The sequence below is a fragment of the Tasmannia lanceolata genome, unplaced genomic scaffold, assembly GCF_043159265.1.
Source record: "Tasmannia lanceolata isolate RefF3 unplaced genomic scaffold, GAP_Taslan_0.1 ptg000016l, whole genome shotgun sequence".
Lineage (NCBI taxonomy): Eukaryota > Viridiplantae > Streptophyta > Magnoliopsida > Canellales > Winteraceae > Tasmannia > Tasmannia lanceolata.
In genome coordinates, this window is record NW_027518693.1 from 4,131,340 (window position 1) to 4,150,219 (window position 18,880).

General features: G+C 39.1%; 1 pseudogene; it reads right to left on the reverse strand.

Annotated features, from left to right (window-relative positions):
* Positions 1 to 7,275: 7,275 nt before the first annotated feature.
* LOC143848526 (G-type lectin S-receptor-like serine/threonine-protein kinase At5g35370 pseudogene) lies at positions 7,276 to 10,171 on the reverse strand (annotated as a pseudogene).
* Between the last annotated feature and the right edge of the window lie 8,709 nt (positions 10,172 to 18,880).

Below are 18,880 nucleotides of genomic sequence, written 5' to 3' on the forward strand. Positions count from 1 at the left end.
TAATCTCAGCCACACACGAGAGAGTTAATGGGCTGATTTTGGGCGATGCATTTAGTCGTGACAGAGATGAAATCACCTCATAAAGAAAATGTGTAAAGTCGGGATTATCTTATTTTCATTACCAAAAAAAAAAATCCAATAATATAAAATATAAGAGAGGTTCTAAAGAAACGTTGTTCAAACCACAAATAGGTGAACCATATTGTTCAAAGTATATATAGTATGTAAGTGCATACTTTATGTAGGTATGTAGAAAATGTTACAGTCTCTTCATTGGAATTTTTTGTGTGATCGTTGCAGCCATGGACTCTAACATGACAGTTGCAAGTGTGGCAACACTAATAGTAGGACACCTAGCAGCAGTGTATCAATGACTGCAGAGGGGCTGATGTACTTCACCTCATAAAGGATTTAATGGGGGGGCTGATTGCCACGTACACCGCTCCTGGGTGTCCCAAGAGCTTAATCAGGGCAAAATTAGATGGTATAGAATTACCTGAATTGAAGTGAAATTGCCAAAGAGCTTAATCAGTCAAGAGTTACAGTTATTCACTGGATCATTGGCCTGACCTTCAAATGTCTTCACTGTCTCAATATTTTGGGTCCCTTTCTTCAATTTTGAACCGCAGTGCTGAAGCTCCTATCCTCTATACTTTCCACTTGTATCCTCTATACTTTCCACATTAACTATGAGTGTTGTTATCAAAATCGGTGTCTAGAGTTCACATGTTCGTATACTAATACAAGCTTATCAAAGTATTCATAAGCAATCTTATAGTGTTCGGTGCACTGTCAAGATTTCCTGGAAAATGCATTCTAAATTTGTTCGCGCTATATTCAAACTTGGTCTTATATAGGACAAAATATAGGGGTGTCATTACCAAAAGTACAATAACAAGACGAGGCTCTACACATATACAGGTGCCTCTATCAAAACAGTTCCAAGTGGTTTTTTTAACAATTTATAAAGTTGCTTAATCACAACCAAGGTTTAAAATTTCGGTTTCGGTACTGGTTTCGGACCCGGAAATTTGGAAATTTCGGTCGAAATCTGGTACGAAACCCGAAACTAATATTTTATTCAATATTAAATTTCGGCCGAAATAAATGACCGTTTCGGTTTTAATCGATTTCGGTGTTGGTCGAAGGATTTCGGTCGAAATTTAATACCATGATCACAACCCATAAAAAAATAAAATAAAATTGGTTAATCACTTTCCACACGTCCACTCATGAGGTCACTTAGGGGTGGCCAGAACCGAACCAGAACCGAAGAACCGAACCGGAACCGAACTGTAAAAAATATTTTTGGTCCGGTTCGGTTCCACTGATGAAGAACCGAAAAATTTCGGTTCGGTTCCGGGTCTAATGTTCTCGGTTCGGTTCCGGAACCGAAGAACCGAACTTTGAATATATATATATATATATATATATATATATATATATATATATATATATATATAATATTTTTATATTTCTATTATACATATACTTAATAATATAAATTACTTATAATATTAATAAGTAATAGTTAATACTATTCTTATAATAAGAAAGTAACTTATATTATAACTTTAATTAAAAGTTTTTATAAATTATAATTAATAATTAATAATTACCCATTAGAACCGAAGAACCGAACCGATTATGTTCGGTCCGGTTCGGTTCGGTCCTACTGTGTAGTACGGTTCGGTTCGGTTCTTACGGTTCATGGAACCGAGAACCGAAAAAAAATGAACCGAGAACCGAGAACCGAGAACCGAACCGGTTGGCCACCCCTAAGGTCACTTCACATGGTATAGTGGAAGTATCAAAACTGTTGGATATGATTTTATCAGGACTTGTGTAATAAATTTAAGCCGTTCATTCTTTAGAGGATCAAACTTGGACCCACTTGGTAGCTTTGGGATGGGGCAACACATACAATTTCGAATCTAGGGCTACACTAATCTATTTAATCAACGGATACAATTGCGAATCTAGTGCTACACTAATCATCCATGTCTCGATAGGGATGAGATGCACTGATTACCCTTTTACCCTTAACTGATCACTTTGGAAACGGGTAACTCCAGTAATTTGACGTTTAATCTCATTCTTCAATCTAGACCGTCGATCTTAGATCAATGATTGCCCACATAGGATCTTACAGTACCAATTACAAACGTCAATGAATACTACCCTGACAAACAGGCTACTGCTTACAGACAACCAAAAATAACAAAATGGGGAACATATTACTCTAACAGTCCATCCCACAGCAGCACAAAATACAAAAACAATGAAAACAAATCCTGCAATTCTCCCTCCTTTATCCGTCAGCTTGGATAATATGCCCCCCATCCCTCTCTGTTCCATCCTTAGCAAACTTGTCTGCATCTTCATTGGCTTATCGCCATCTACATTGGACAGTGGTAGCTGTCAAATATCATCAATGAAATAAGGAACCTGGTTGATCAGATTGTGCCTAATTTCCAACACATACGGCGATAACTGAACAGTTTGGATCATCCTACAAATCCGATGGTTAGGACTTAGGATCATCCTATGTAGATGATTTATGGGGTACAACCTATTTATGTTGTGGCCCAATAAATGAACGGTTTGGATCATCCTACAAAATGAACCCCACAGTACTTGTTGAAAAATACTACTGGCACGCACAACATATAAAATCTCTCTCTCTCTCTCTCTCTCTCTCTCTCTCTCTCTCTCTCTCTCTCTCTCTCTCTCTCTCTCTCTCTCTCTGGGTGCGTGCGTGTGTCTATACGGTAGAGTGCCAAATCACATGGGTCCCACATTTTTGGTGAGCATCTAAACCATTCATTTGCAAGGCCCCATCATAGATAGGGTGCATACCAAAAATCAGCTCTATAGGATCATCCTAACCCATCCATTTGTGGAGGCCAAAATGGACAGACAGTGTTTGTCCACAAATCTGCCCATTTTGGCCTCCAGTTTTGGAGGGGTTAGGATGATTCAATGGTGCTGATTTTTGGTATGCACCCTATCTATGATGGGGCCTTGCAAATGAATGGTTTAGATGCCCACCAAAAATGGAGGACCGATGTGATTTGGCACTCTACCGTACCTAACTTTAGGTACGGTCGAGCGTACAATCCTTTTCCTCTATATATATATATATATATATATACACATAATCAAATTTATTCCAGACCTATAGTTATATACCTCCCCAAATTTCCATAATAACCCGAATAACTATGGAAGACTACAACTTTCATGATTGATAAGATAGTTTGGATATATGTTCATATTTTGTGGCTAAGTTTTCTAAACTTTCAGATCATGTCCAACAGCTGCAATTGATTTTTGATTACGATTTTAGATAATTTCTACATAAACCTATTGCATTTCATTTCCTTTATTGAGGTTGGGGAAGAATAGAAAACACGGGTAGCATCTCAAGATTTATTTTCTCCCCTTTTCTCTTCTTGTCTTCTTGAGATTAGTTAGGACTTTAAGACACCAGCACTTTGCTAACAGATGTTTCCCTTTTTTTTTTTTTGATGAGTATCAGATGTTTCCCTGCCATTTGAGAAGCCACTAGAATGCCCAGATTCATTCAGAGAATTGAATACAAGGAATATTTAAGAACCTAATCTATACACCATGACAATCTGCAAGGTACCATTTTCAAGCTAATGAAACAAATGAACAATCATTCAAATATCCAATGTTGACTTCTCAAAGCTAAGCAAACTTTACAATTACAATAAACCAGACTCTAATGATATTATAATTTATTTTTTCTGGAAGCAAGTTGTAGTCTATATGAAAATCAACAGTTTCATATGAAATTGCAAAGGAGACACAGATCATTTCCAAAATATTATGAATATTTCTGCCGTCCGCTAAAAACAAAAGTGCTGCATGAAGAGTTGGTTTTCGTTGGCATGTTGTGTTAGAGATGTCTCATCACCGTCACACTTCTTGGACGCTTTTATGAAGAGCCACGAGTGTTCAAATAATTCCAAAGACAACCAACAGATTTAGCTAACTTTCTGAATGTGTGTTATATTCATTATTTCTAAAGATGGTAGTTTAAGGACAGTGAAAAGAGTTAGGGATGCCCTCACCATGAATGGTCGATATATCAAGCAAACAACATGGAGGTGATTAGAACTTTTCTGACAGTAGAGTGGAACTGCATTTTTCTCTAGCGAAGACCTGTTTCATTATGAACTGAAAATGGAATCATTGTTCAAAAGTATGAGAGATTAAATGAAGAGATCTTGCATTTTCATACCCAGAATCCAATGGAAAACCGCATAGCTTGCAGCCGGTGCAAATAAGTGCTTCCATGATCTTATTATCTTCCATCATAAACAGTCTCTTGTTCATAAACATTTTTCCCATCTCATATTCCTCATCGTGTTTCCAGTTAAATGGCGGAAACATTTCTCCGATGCACCCATAAAAGGTTGCATTACAGGAATTAGTTAGACTCGATACTTCCAAAATCGAGAAGTGATATTTACGCCCCTTTTGATCTCTTGTTCACAAACATTTCTCCGATGCACCCATAAAATGTGCGGATATCCATTCCCTAAAAATATCACTTCCCTAAAACATTCGAGTGGTCAGGATCATCCATTCGTTGTGGGACATGAAATTGGAAGGAACGGTAAGTAGGTTTTGTAGTTTGCCGGGAAAACATGATTTTTTTTTTTACTTTGGAAAATATTTTCATGGAAAATGAGGTTACCAAACACGTCAAATTCTTTTTTTATGGAAAAAAATTGAAAATACTTTTTCTTACATCCAAACAGCTAGGGCTGCAACTCGAGCCGGGTTTTACCCGACCCGCATCGACCCGACCCGAAAATACCCTGGGTTGGGTTCAGGTTTCATGGGTTTCGGGTCGAGCCGGGTTTAGCATTCAAAAGCCCGCATGAATCTTGGGTCGAGCCGGGTTTGAAGGGGCCCGACCCGACCCGACCCGAGTTACATAAGTTATAGTATGTACATTTTTTTCTATTGTTAGTTAAAAGTTAAAAGTGAAAACCCACGCACCCACTGTTACTGTATGTGAGTGTAATTTCTGCTTCTATGAGTTGAGTTGATTCAAGTGTTTCATTTAGCATTGTTTGATTGTAATTACAACATTGTTTGATTCAAGTGTAATGTGAGTGTAATTACATCACTGTTTGATTCAAGTGTAATGTGAGTGTAATTTCTGCTTCTATGAGTTGAGTTGCCTTGCCAAACAAGAATTTTCCTTAAAAAATTGCGTCAACGTGAAAAAACCCGACCCGACCCGAACCGACCCGAGATTTATCATGGGTAGGGCCGGGCTTGGGAATCGTGGGTTTTCCGAAAAAAAACCCGACCCGACCCAACCCGAGATATTTCTTGGGTAGGGTTGGGTTCTCCAATACCCGACCCGCCCGACCCGAGTTGCAGCCCTACAAACAGCCCCTTAATGTTTCATTTTCAATTAGGATTAACTTCAAATGATCATATTTGCAACAGAAACGCGATTCTGCTCGGTTGATTTATCTGCTAAGTCGGACAAAAAAGTGGGGGCCCACATTGTTTGGGTGATGCAAGCAATTCATTTGATGGATCCACACATAGATAGGGTGTGGCCGAATTATCAGCTCTATAGGATCATCCCAACCCTTCGATTTGTGGAGGTTTGGACGGTATAAACCTCCACAAATCTGTCCATTTTATACCTCCACAGTTCAAAGGATTGGGATGATCCTATGGAGCTGATTTTCTGGGCACACATTATCTATCTGAGGGCCCATCAAATGAATCCTTTGGATCACCCAAACAATATGGGCCCATCAAATGAATGCTTTAAATCACCCAAACAATGTGGGCCCACTGTGGTTATGGCGGACTGAGAAGATAACGTTATCTGCTCGACCGAGCAGGAACACTAAGCCCTATTTGCAAATGGGAACCAAATTTTGCAGTGTCCAAAGAGAACCAGAGGGTGTGTTCTCCAACACTTCTTATTCCCATTCTTTTAGACTGGGCAAAATGGGCGAGAATCCGTTGGAGCGGAAAAATGAAAGAAAAAGGTAAATCGAGTCGGTGTTGAAGAACGAAGAACGTACCATTCTTGTTTTCTGATAGCATTTTAGGAATTATAACAGCATTTAACAACCAGATTAGAAGAGCTTAATATGAAAGGACAAGGGAATGTGGAGCTTCAGCTGGTATTGTCCCACTCAAAGAGATGCTGTGAAGGAATTTTATTTTTCCAATTGACGACTACAAATATATTGTCAACTACAATAAATACTGCATCGAAATATCAAATTCCGGCCAAAGGTGAAAAAAAGTTCCTCAAAGAAAGTTTTTTTCAAGGTTTGGTAATGCTTTTTTAAGGTAAAAATTTAAAAGGCAAAACTTTCATAAAGATTTACTAGTAGTTTGAAAGTTGTACCTGAATTAATTTTTACCTGAGAAGGAGCTAGTAAGTAGTATACCTTAAAAATTGTTTTTGGAGGGAAAAAAATTTCCATGATTGCTAAACATGTATTTTGTGTGAAATAGGGGAGGGCTAGATGTTCGCAGCCTTACCCTTGCTTTGCAGAGAGGCTGTTTCCGTGACTCAAACCCGTGAACCCCAGGCCACAATGAAAAGTACCATAAGAATTACAAATGTCACAGAATGTTGGACTGACAAACATGGAAGGCAAGCGGAGTAACTAGCATTCTAAATATGTTTTTAGTGCAAGATTAGGTTTCAAAAGGCAATTCTAGATCTAGGATTGAGTCAGGTTAGGGTTGAGGGAATGCTAACTCGGGTTTGGCCTCAACCTGATCCAACCCGACCCGAGCTGCACCCCTAAAAGTCTTCAGAGCAAAGTAATGGCAACAATTGGAGCGTGGATCATAGTGGAAGATCACAAACGGCATCCCGAAAACCAATAACCACTTTAATCATGGTTTTTCAAACTTAGATTGCCAAGATTGGGGATTTAGATCATTGCTTTATGTAACAATGATCAACATAGTCGGGACTGTGCTTAGTATTGCTCATCTACCTTCTAAAGAACAGCTAACAACCTTCAAGCCATTTTGCAAAACCATCAAGCTTATTAATCAAGTATCCCTGCTATGGAGATTTTACAAGGCTAAAACCAAATCCAATATAGTGTTCCAATTTAGAGGGAAGCCAAAACAAAACCTTTACAATACACTCATTTCACTTGATAAAGCTATCGAGGCTCATTCACACCACATTTCAGTAAAAAGGAAAGTAATCTGACGTAGATTTCTCTCCTTGCCCTCAACAAGAACCAGACTTGTATAGAATGCAAAACCAATGTACATTCAAACAGGACTCCTTCCCATGACTACAAAGTTGAAACCATGTAACAGTTCTTTCGTGGAATTGGAGCGCTATCTCGGACCGGAGATCTGCTGCGAGGAAAGGTAAGAATTGGTACTATATGTGCCGCTAGTCGAGGTTGTTAACGAAGTATCGGCGAGTGTTCGATTGAGCAATGTGGGCTCGGTGGACTGCCTACCGTGGACCCGCAAGAAGTTCAAGGACTCTACCCTTGGCGTGCCTACCGCGATCCCCCCTTCCAACATTTTCACCACATTCGCCATACTCGGTCTATGCATCGGTTCCTCCTGAATACAACACAATGAAACTTGAACTAGCTTCTTTACTTCCTCATCCGTCACTCGCCCCTCTAATCTTGGATCGACGAGCTCTAGATACCGCCCTTGCTCATGCATTTCTAATGCAAATAATGGGAAGTAAATGGAAGGAGGCGAAGAAGATGACAATGATGAGAACCCTTCATTAGTCTGATCATAAATGTACTGGGTTCGAGCTGGGCAATTCTTTCTCCCTCTTATAATCTCCAATAACACCATACCATAACTGTACACATCGGTCTTATCTGAAATCGTGGCGTTTGTCAGCCACTCTGGCGCTAGGTACCCACGAGTCCCTCTCATGGTGGTGAATATATTAGATTGCTCTGTGCTCATCAATTTAGACAACCCAAAATCCGAAATCTTCACTTGAAAATGATCATGTAGGAGAATGTTCTCGGGCTTAATGTCCAAGTGAATGATCTTGCGTCCGCATCCTCCGTGCAAGTATGCGAGCCCTCTTGCCGTAGCCAATGCAATTCCCATCCTCTCTTGCCATTTCAAAGCTGGTCCTGCCCCGAAAAGGGCTCGGTCCGATGAACCTTTGTTCATGTACTCGTAAACCAGAAGCCTTTCTGTTCCTTGTGCGCAGAATCCTAGCAGATTTACCAAGTTAATATGGCGAACTCCTCCGATTATCACAATCTCAGTCAAGAATTCCTTCTTCCCATGAATGCCAACATTGTTGATCCTCTTCACGGCGATGGTCTTATCTGAGAGTGTACCCTTATAAACCGATCCAAATCCACCCGATCCAATCTGACTTTCGAAATTATTCGTCGCTGCTTCCAGTTCTTCATACTTGAATCTCACAGGCAACCCTGGAATTGAGATGTTATCAAACTCATCCACTGGGATTTTTGAGTTTCTTGATCTTCTCCACAGCACCACAACTACAAGAATCATAATTAGAAAGAACGCTGTACTAGGCAAGAGGATCAACGCGGCGATCCGAAAACCTCCGCCCGAATTGCCATTCGAGCTCGACGTAACAAATGTCTTAATATAACCCACATTATCCTTTTCTACTGTATCACTATAGAACATTGAACCTAACTGATCTTCAAGTATATAACATGAAGAAGAAGAATTAGTATAGAAAAACCCCAAACAAGAACAGTTCTTACTACACAGATCTTTGCAGGCCGAAAAATCCGAACCAGAAACCGTAGGATTTGAGAAATCATTGGCAAAGTACTGAGAACCACCTCCAAGTCCAATATACGAAATCGACCCATTTGAACTACAGTTAGGGTTTGCCAATTCAGACCCACCTCCCGGTAAACAACCACCATTAGAAGCCGAATAAAACGAGGATGGACACGAACACATGGAATTCGATCCAACGGTGCAGAGTCCGATCGGACCGCACGATAATGGCAGCCAGCAATTGTCCGATGGCGCCGCAAATTCCTCATTCCAAGTAGTTCCGTAGAGACTCCGGACACTGAATTTTCCGGTGGAATCCAAAACCGCGATCCGGAAATTTGTTTCCTGTAACGTCACCGACCAAACAACAGTAATTCCGTCGCCGGAAAAAAAAAACAGACCAGAATTGCTCATTTGTAAATAAGAGATATTAGATTCAGAATGAGAGTGCCAAGATGCGCGAGGATCCCTAGATATTCTCCAGTATTCCATTCCTCTCCATAGTAAAACGGAATTGGAATAGGAATAGGGATAGGAATCTGAATAGGAATCGAAAACGGAATTCGTAATTGAAAACTGATAATCTCCGGCCGATAAATCGGTATGTGAAACGGAATTAGCTAAGGGTGGGGTGTGGATGTAGAATTTTTGTCCGATTGTGATCGTGTCGGTTGGATGATCGAAGCTCTGCCAAAGAGAACCGTTGGATCGATCGAGTAAGAGAAGATTCCCGGTTTCTAAAAGTTGTAACGCCGTTACGGGGGAATTTAATGTAGGGGTGGACCAGTAAACGGTGCCGTTAGATTCGGAGACGGAGAGTCCGGATTGAGTGAGAGACATGGTGCCTTTTCTGGAGATTGGACGGTTGCGATTAGCGGACCAGAAGATGGTATTGGAGGAGACGTGGAGGATTAAGAGATAGAAGTAGGATTGTTGAGAGAGAGGATCGAAGATTGAAGCTTGGAAGGTTCCATTTGGGGAGGAGAGGAAGGAGCCTTGGAAGGAGGGGGGTGTGAAGTTTGGGTACATGAATTCGGTGAAGGTGAGGGAAACAAAAAGAGGGGGTGCGTAGGATAAGAGGAGGATTGAGGTGAAGGATAAGATTAAGAAATTCATAGTGTGGGAAGTAGAGATTGACAGGGAGATTGGAGAGGATGAAGATGGTCGGAGACTACTACTACTTCCCTCCGTCAATTTCCTCTCCTGCTAAATAGGCCTTGTAATTTTATATTAGGGATTTGCTAGGGTCCATCGCAGAAGGGATTTAGCTGATGGTCTGTTGCATCTGACAGAAGCCACATAGGCTCACTTTTAAGCAGATTTTGTCTTCATTAATGAGGTGGCTGCTGTCAGATGCAACAGACCATCCGCAAAATGCCTTCTGTGTTGTACGCTAGCAAATCCCTTTATATTATATTATAAATTATATAGTTAAAGGAAGGAAGTCTAAGCCACTATATCAATTGGTCAAAGTCTTTGTTCTTAGACATGGAGGAAAAAATGAGCCTAATGTGCACACAATTGGTCAAAGTCTTTGATTTTGATTGATCTAGAAGCCAGGCTTACTACAAAGAAAAAACCAAGCGTAACATGCACACAAGGGCGTGTTTGATTTTGATTGTTCACTACATACCCATGTGAAAAATGGGAAATTATATGGTGCCTGACCGTCAAGTCCGGTGTGAGTGGTACGATGGAAGTACCACCCTTGATATTTGATCCAACACCAGCCTCTTAAAAAGTGGGCTGCTGTTGGATCAAATATCAAGGGTGATACCGCTCGCACGGTGCTATAAAGAAAGAGCCAAAGTTTAAAAATACAAGGTGTGTAATTGCTATAAAGATACCTATGTTGCAACGAAGTCTGTCACCTCAAATCAGCCCATGCAGTTTCCTATGAATGACTGAGATTAGTCTAACTAAGAAACCATTGTTTTAATCTCAGCCACACACGAGAGAGTTAATGGGCTGATTTTGGGCGATGCACTTAGTCGTGACAGAGATGAAATCACCTCATAAAGAAAATGTGTAAAGTCGGGATTATCTTATTTTTATTACCTAAAAAAAATCCAATAATATAAAATATTAAAATATAAGAGGTTCTAAAGAAACGTTGTTCAAAGTACAAATAGGTGAACCATATTGTTCAAAGTATATATAGTATGTAAGTGCATACTCTATGTAGGTACGAAGAAAACGTTATTCATTCTCTGCATTGGAATTTTTTTGTGGTGATCGTTGCAGCCATGGACTCTAACATGGCAGTTGCAAGTGTGGCAACACTAATAGTGGAACACCAAGTAGCCGTGTATCATAAGGATTCAATGGCTGTAGAGGGGCGGATGTACTGCATGCCATAAGGATTCAATGGCGTGGTTGATTGCCACGTCCACTACTCCTGGGTGTCCCAAGTAATCAAAAGGGGCGGATATATCATTTCTCTTAATTTATAATGATATCCCTAAAGTGGGATTTGCTAGGGACCATTGTAGAAGGCATTTCGCAGGCAAGCTGTTGCATGATGTGACTGCTCTCTCATGCATGAACCTGTGACACACACACACACACTCGTACACGCACACACATACACACATACACGCACACATATTCACAGACACATACTAACACACACATACACACGTACACAAAACACACACACACACACACATACACTTATACACGTTCACTCACATACAACACACACTTACATTCATATATATTCACACACACATACACACCCTCATGAACACGGACACTTCATACACTCTCACATATACATACATACACTCACATATCCTCATATATACATACACACACATTCACACACCTTACATACATTCACAGACAACACACACACACACACAAATGTGAACATTATCACATATCATTCAGGCAAGCTGCTCCAATTCACGCCCACTAATTTATGCATTTACAAACACCATCGTGGCTGTAATTATGAAAGTGAAATATGGTTGCCAAAATCAAACCCATAAGAGGGCTGTCATTATCAAAGTGATGATATGGCTGCTCATATCAAAGTGGCAAGGGCTGCTAATATCAAGGGTGTGGGCTGCCAATATCAAAACATGTGGGGGCTGCCATTATCAAAAGATATGTGGGCTGCTTTATAAAAAATGTATGGGCTGCCATTATCAAAGATGAAAGGGCTGCTAATATCAAGGAGGTGAAAGGCCTGCCACTATCAAGGGTATGATGGCTGCCATATCAAGGAGGTGAGGATTGCCATTATCAAGAAGGTGAGGAGAAAGAGAGAGTGTGTAGGCCATTTTCAAAACACACTAAAGTAAACAAATATAATGCCAATATCATAGCTAAAGGGTGCTGATGTCTCAACCGATTATAACTAGCAGACTCACTACCATTATCTGATCATAAACAAATTTGTTATCATTCTTCAAAACGAATTGTATTAATATCATTTCAGCAGCCACCCAAACATATATGATGTTGTTAGCTAGATGAGCAAGTTTGGTGACAATCAAAACTGTAAGAAATTGATATCAAATCAGGGGCCATAAACTCTTCTAAATCTGAACTCCAAATTCTTTCGAGTAAAATGACAAGAAAGAAATTCTCTCTCTCTCTCTCTCTCTCTGCCAAATGAGAGACCTCCTTCCTTCGTTTTGTGGCTAGGGTTTTCACCCAAAAGAAAATAATGAGGAACCCCCCCACTTGGAAACCCTCATTCGAGTGATTATAGTACGGGCAATGATATATTCACACCCCTTGTTCTTGCCCTGGACAACCCTCTCAATGTATTTAATACTGCTCTTTTACTCTACAAGGGGGGTGGCTCGGGTGAAATATGGGTAACAGTGATATTCTTAACCCCGTTTCTTTGCAGGCAACCCCATTTCATGTCATTCATGGCCATCTTTTTCCAAAAAGGGGTGTCTTGAGCAAGAACAAAGGTTCTGTTCACTTGCCTTCTTGAGAAAGGGAAGGAAAAGAAAGTAAGTCAAATTTTCCCGTGATTGGACATGATTTGACATTTTCAGCCGTTCACTTGTTTTCTCGGGAAAGCATAATTACACAGGTGGAAAACGAACTTTCTTGCACTTTCCCTCTAAATTTTCTCACCAAAAGGGTGAGAAAATCACTTTCCTAAGAAAACCACTTTCCCTGCATACTTTCTTTTCCTTTCTCAGCCAAGTGAACAACGGAATTTTCTCACAAAATGAATTTTCTCACAGTTTCTTTTCCTTTCTTTTTCAGTTTTCCACGTCAGATTCTTTTCCTGCTGCTAGAAAACAAGTGAACAGAGCCAAAGGGAATGAATATTCATTTTGACTTTTTTTATTATCACTTCATTCCCTTAAAAAAAAAAAAAGAGGAATGATATTGGCACATCCATATTTTGATAATTACACTCTCCCTTCTTGTCTTTTCTCATTTGTGGAGTGCTTTGGAAAAATGTAAAAGCTATTTGATAATTTTTAAATCTCAAGACAAATTGGGTTACTAAAAATATCAAAATAAGACCGTGCCGATATACATTGGAACCCGGGGATTCAATAGAGGAGTGCCAATACCAAAACTTAGGGTACTTCGTAATTTTTGTAAATTTCAGAAAATGAGAGAGAAGGCCAGGGCCTCCAAATAAATGATATAAATGGGATCAGGGGACCATCTAGGCTATGAAAAATCATTCATCGGGCTTTACAATAGGAAATCTTGGGAACTTGAGACTTGATTCTGGGAGACTTTGGATTTGATTTTAGGACTCGAATTTTGGGACTTTATTCGATTTTGGGGGTTTTGGGTCCGATCAAAATGGGGTGTCTACAGTATGTCAATATGTATGTAAACAGTACATGTCAAATTGTCAAGGTGCCTTTATCTATATGAGTGTCTACGTATGCATAAACAAAAGAGCGTGCCACTATCAAAAGATATGCTCAGTGATCATATATACACTTATATATTATATTCAATTAGAATAAAAGGAATAAAGGATGCTTCCATCAAATAATAAGCACCGGAAATTCCTTTATCTTTTGTCCTGGATGTCAAATTAACACATTAACTATGAGTGCTGTTATCAAAATCGGTGTCTAGAGTTCACATGTTCGTATACTAATACAAGCTTATCAAAGTATTCATAAGCAATCTTATAGTGTTCGGTGCACTGTCAAGATTTCCTGGAAAATGCATTCTAAATTTGTTTGCGTGGAATTCAAACTTGGTCTTATATAGGACAAAATATAGGGGTGGCATTACCAAAAGTACAATAACAAGACGGGGCTCTACACATATACAGGTGCCTCTATCAAAACAGTTCCAAGTGGTTTTTTTAACACTTTATAAAGTTGCTTAATCACAACCAAGGTTTAAAATTTCCGTTTCGGACCCGGAAATTTCGAATTTTCGACCGAAATTTCCAAATTTCGGTCGAAATCTGGTACGAAACCCGAAACTAATATTTTATTCAATATTAAAATTAGCCCGAAATAGATGACCGTTTCGGTTTTAATCGATTTCGGTGTCGGTCTCCACTGAAATCTTTAAAACCATGATCACAACCCGTAAAAAAAAAAAAAAAATTGCTCAATCACTTTCCACACGTCCACTCATGAGGTCACTTCACATGGTATAGTGGAAGTATCAAAACTGTTGGATATGGTTTTATCAGGACTTGTGTAATAAATTTAAGCCGTTCATTCTTTAGAGGATCAAACTTGGACCCACTTGGTTGCTTTGGGATGGGGCAACACATACAATTGCGAATCTAGGGCTACACTAATCTATTTAATCAACGAATACAATTGCGAATCTAGGGCTACACTAATCATCCATGTCTCGATAGGGATGAGATGCACTGATTACCCTTTTACCCTTAACCGATCACTTTGGAAACGGGTAACTCCAGTAATTTCACGTTTAATCTCATTCTTCAATCTAGACTGTCGATCTTAGATCAATGATTGCCCACATAAGATCTTACAGTACCAACTACAAACATCAATGAATATTGCCCTGACAAACAGGCTACCGCTTACAGACAACCAAAAATAACAAAATGGGGAACATATTACTCAAATACAAAAACAATGAAAACAAATCGTGCAATTCTCCCTCCTTTATCCGTCAGCTTGGATAATATGCCCCCCATCGCTCTCCGCTCCATCCTTAGCAAACTTGTCTGCATCTTCATTGGCTTATCGCCATCTTCATTGGACAGTGGTAGCTGTCAAATATCATCAATGAAATAAGGAACCTGGTTGATCAGATTGTGCCTAATTTCCAACACATACGGCGATAACTGAACAGTTTGGATCATCCTACAAATCCGATGGTTAGGACTTAGGATCATCCTATGTAGATGATTTATGGGGTACAACCTATTTATGTTGTGGCCCAATAAATGAACGGTTTGGATCATCCTACAAAATGAGCCCCACAGTACTTGTTGAAAAATACTACTGGCACGCACAACATATAAAATCTCTCTCTCTCTCTCTCAATGTGTATGGGTGCGCGTGCATGTGTCTATATATATATACACACACATAATCAAATTTATTCCAGACCTATAGTTATATACCTCCTCAAATTTCCCTAATAACCCGAATAACTATGGAGGACTACAACTTTCATGATTGATAAGATAGTTTGGATATATGTTCATATTTTGTGGCTAAGTTTTCTAAACTTTCAGATCATGTCCAACAGCTGCAATTGATTTATGATTACGATTTTAGATAATTTCTACATAAACCTATTGCATTTCATTTCCTTTATTGAGGTTAGGGAAGAATAGAAAACACGGGTAGCATCTCAAGATTTCTCCCCTTTTCTCTTCTTGTCTTCTTGCGATTAGTTAGGACTTTAAGACACCAGCACTTTGCTAACAGATGTTTCCCTGCCATTTGAGAAGCCACTAGAATGCCCAGATTCATTCAGAGAATTGAATACAAGGAATATTCAAGAACCTAATCTATACACCATGACAATCTGCAAGGTACCATTTTCAAGCTAATGAAACAAATGAACAATCATTCAAATATCCAATGTTGACTTCTCAAAGCTAAGCAAACTTTACAATTACAGTAAACCAGACTCTAATGATATTATAATTTATTTTTTCTGGAAGCAAGTTGTAGTCTATATGAAAATCAACAGTTTCATATGAAATTGCAAAGGAGACACAGTTTCATATTCATTTCCAAAATATTATGAATATTTCTGTCGTCCGCTAAAAACGAAGGTGCTGCATGAAGAGTTGGTTTTCGTTGGCATGTTGTGTTTGAGATGTGTCATCACTCATCACCGTCACACTTCTTGGACACTTTTATGAAGAGCCACGAGTGTTCAAATAATTCCAAAGACAACCAACAGATCTAGCTAACTTTCTGAATGTGTGTTATATTCATTATTTCTAAAGATGGTAGTTTAAGGACAGTGAAAAGAGTTAGGGATGCCCTCACCATGAATGGTCGATATATCAAGCAAACAACATGGAGGTGATTAGAACTTTTCTGACAGGAGAGTGGAACTGCATTTTTCTCTAGAGAAGACCTGTTCCATTATGTACTGAAAATGGAATCATTGTTCAAAAGTATGAGAAATTAAATGAAGATATCTTGCATTTTCATACCCAGAATCCAATGGAAAACCGCATAGCTTGCAGCCGGTGGAAATAAGTGCTTCCATGATCTTATTATCTTCAATCATAAACAGTCTCTTGTTCACAAACATTTTTCCCATCTCATATTCCTCATCGTGTCTCCAGTTAAATGGCGGAAACATTTCTCCGATGCACCCATAAAAGGTTGCATTACAGGAATTAGTTAGACTTGATACTTCCAAAATCGAGAAGTGATATTTACGCCCCTTTTGATCTCTTGTTCACAAACATTTCTCCGATGCACCCATAAAATGTGCGGATATCCATTCCCTAAAAATATCACTTCCCTAAAACATTTCTCCGGTTGGCCATAGTATCTGAACCGGCCAAGTTCTCATGTCAGAAAATTGTGAAACACACCACTAACCGAGTTCATGAAAATTTGACTGACACCAATATTTCATGGAAATTTTTTTTGTGGTTGCTAAACATGGCACTTTAGATATTAATTAATGACCTTCCCTGAATTATTAAAAAGAAATAATCACTCGCTAAGGGAATTGCTTAACACCAATATTCGTCCCATTATCAATGAGTAAGTCAGTGATAAGAGGAAAATAGGTTTTCAAAAGTGGATTTTCATGCTTCCAATAAAAGAGAGAACTTAGTATTTTAATAGCCAATATCTTGAACCTCTATCTCCCCAAAGGTGATGGCCTCTGATCGAGTGGTCGTTGTGGGACTATCTCATGGTGGATCACAAGATCAAGTCTTCAATCCGTACATACGTGGGCACATGCATTGGCTTGAAAGTAGAAAAATGAATGTGGTTCCACATTTAGCCTCAGACAGCCCCACAACGAAAAACATGAAATTGGAAGGAATGGTAAGTAGGTTTTGTAGTTTGCCGAGAAAACATGATTTTTTTTTTTTTACTTTGGAAAATATTTTCGTGGAAAATGAGGTTACCAAACACTGTCAAATTATTTTTTTATGGAAAAAAATTGAAAATACTTTTTCTTACATCCAAACAGCCCCTTAATGTTTCATTTTCAACTAGGATTAACTTCAAATGATCATATTTGCAACAGAAATGTGATTCTGCTCGGTTGATTTATCTGCTAAGTCGGACAAAAAAAGTGGGGGCCCACATTGTTTGGGTGATGCAAGCAATTCATTTGATGGACCCACACATAGATAGGGTGTGGCCGAATTATCAGCTCTATATGATCATCCCAACCCTTCAATTTGTGGAGGTTTGGACGGGTATAAACCTCCACAAATCTGTCCATTTTATACCTCCACAGTTCAAAGGGTTAGGATGATCCTATGGAGCTGATTTTCTGGGCACACATTATCTATCTGAGGGCCCATCAAATGAATCCTTTGGATCACCCAAACAATATGGGCCCATCAAATGAATGCTTTAAATCACCCAAACAATGTGGGCCCACTGTGGTTATGGTGGACTGAGAAGATAACGTTATCTGCTCGACCGAGCAGGAACACTAAGCCCTATTTGCAAATGGGAACCAAATTTTGCAGTGTCCAAAGAGAACCAGAGGGTGTGTTCTCCAACACTTCTTATTCCCATTCTTTTAGACTGGGCAAAATGGGCGAGAATCCGTTGGAGCGGAAAAATGAAAGAAAAAGGTAAATCGAGTCGGTGTTGAAGAACGAAGAACGTACCATTCTTGTTTTCTGGTAGCATTTTAGGAATTATAACAGCATTTAACAACCAGATTAGAAGAGCTTAATATGAAAGGACAAGGGAATGTGGAGCTTCAGCTGGTATTGTCCCACTCAAAGAGATGCTGTGAAGGAATTTTATTTTTCCAATTGACGACTACAAATATATATTGTCAACTACAATAAATACTGCATCGAAATATCAAATTCCGCACCAAAGGTCAAAAAAAGTGCCTCAATGAATTTTTTTTTTCTTCCCAAGGTTTGGTAAATGCTTAAGGTTAAAATTAAAAAGGCAATACTCTCATAAAGATTTACAAGTAGTTTGAAAGTTGTACCTGAATTAATTTTTACCTTAAAAGGAGCTAGTAAGTAGTATACCTTAAAAATTGTTTTTGAAGGGAAAAAAATTCCGTGATTGCCAAACATGTATTTTTTGTGAAAGAGGGGCATCTTCCTGATAAAAACAAGAAAATTGATCTAATTGTTGAAGAAAACCAATTTCAATTTAGCGACAATCTCTAGTTTTAAAAATTGCCCAAAAAATCAGCTCCATAGGATCATCCTAACCCTTGATTTGTAGAGCTAAAAAATGGACAGATTTGTGTAGGTTTATAGCCGTCCATTTCAACCTCGACAAATCGTAGGGTTGGGATGATCCTATGGAGCTGATTTTTTTGACACACCCTATCTATGTCAGTGCCGCCCAAATGAATGGTTTGCATCACCCAAACAATGTGGGCCCCCACTATATTTTTGGCACGGACTAGAAAGGTTTTCTAGTCAAAAAGTCGTTATTGC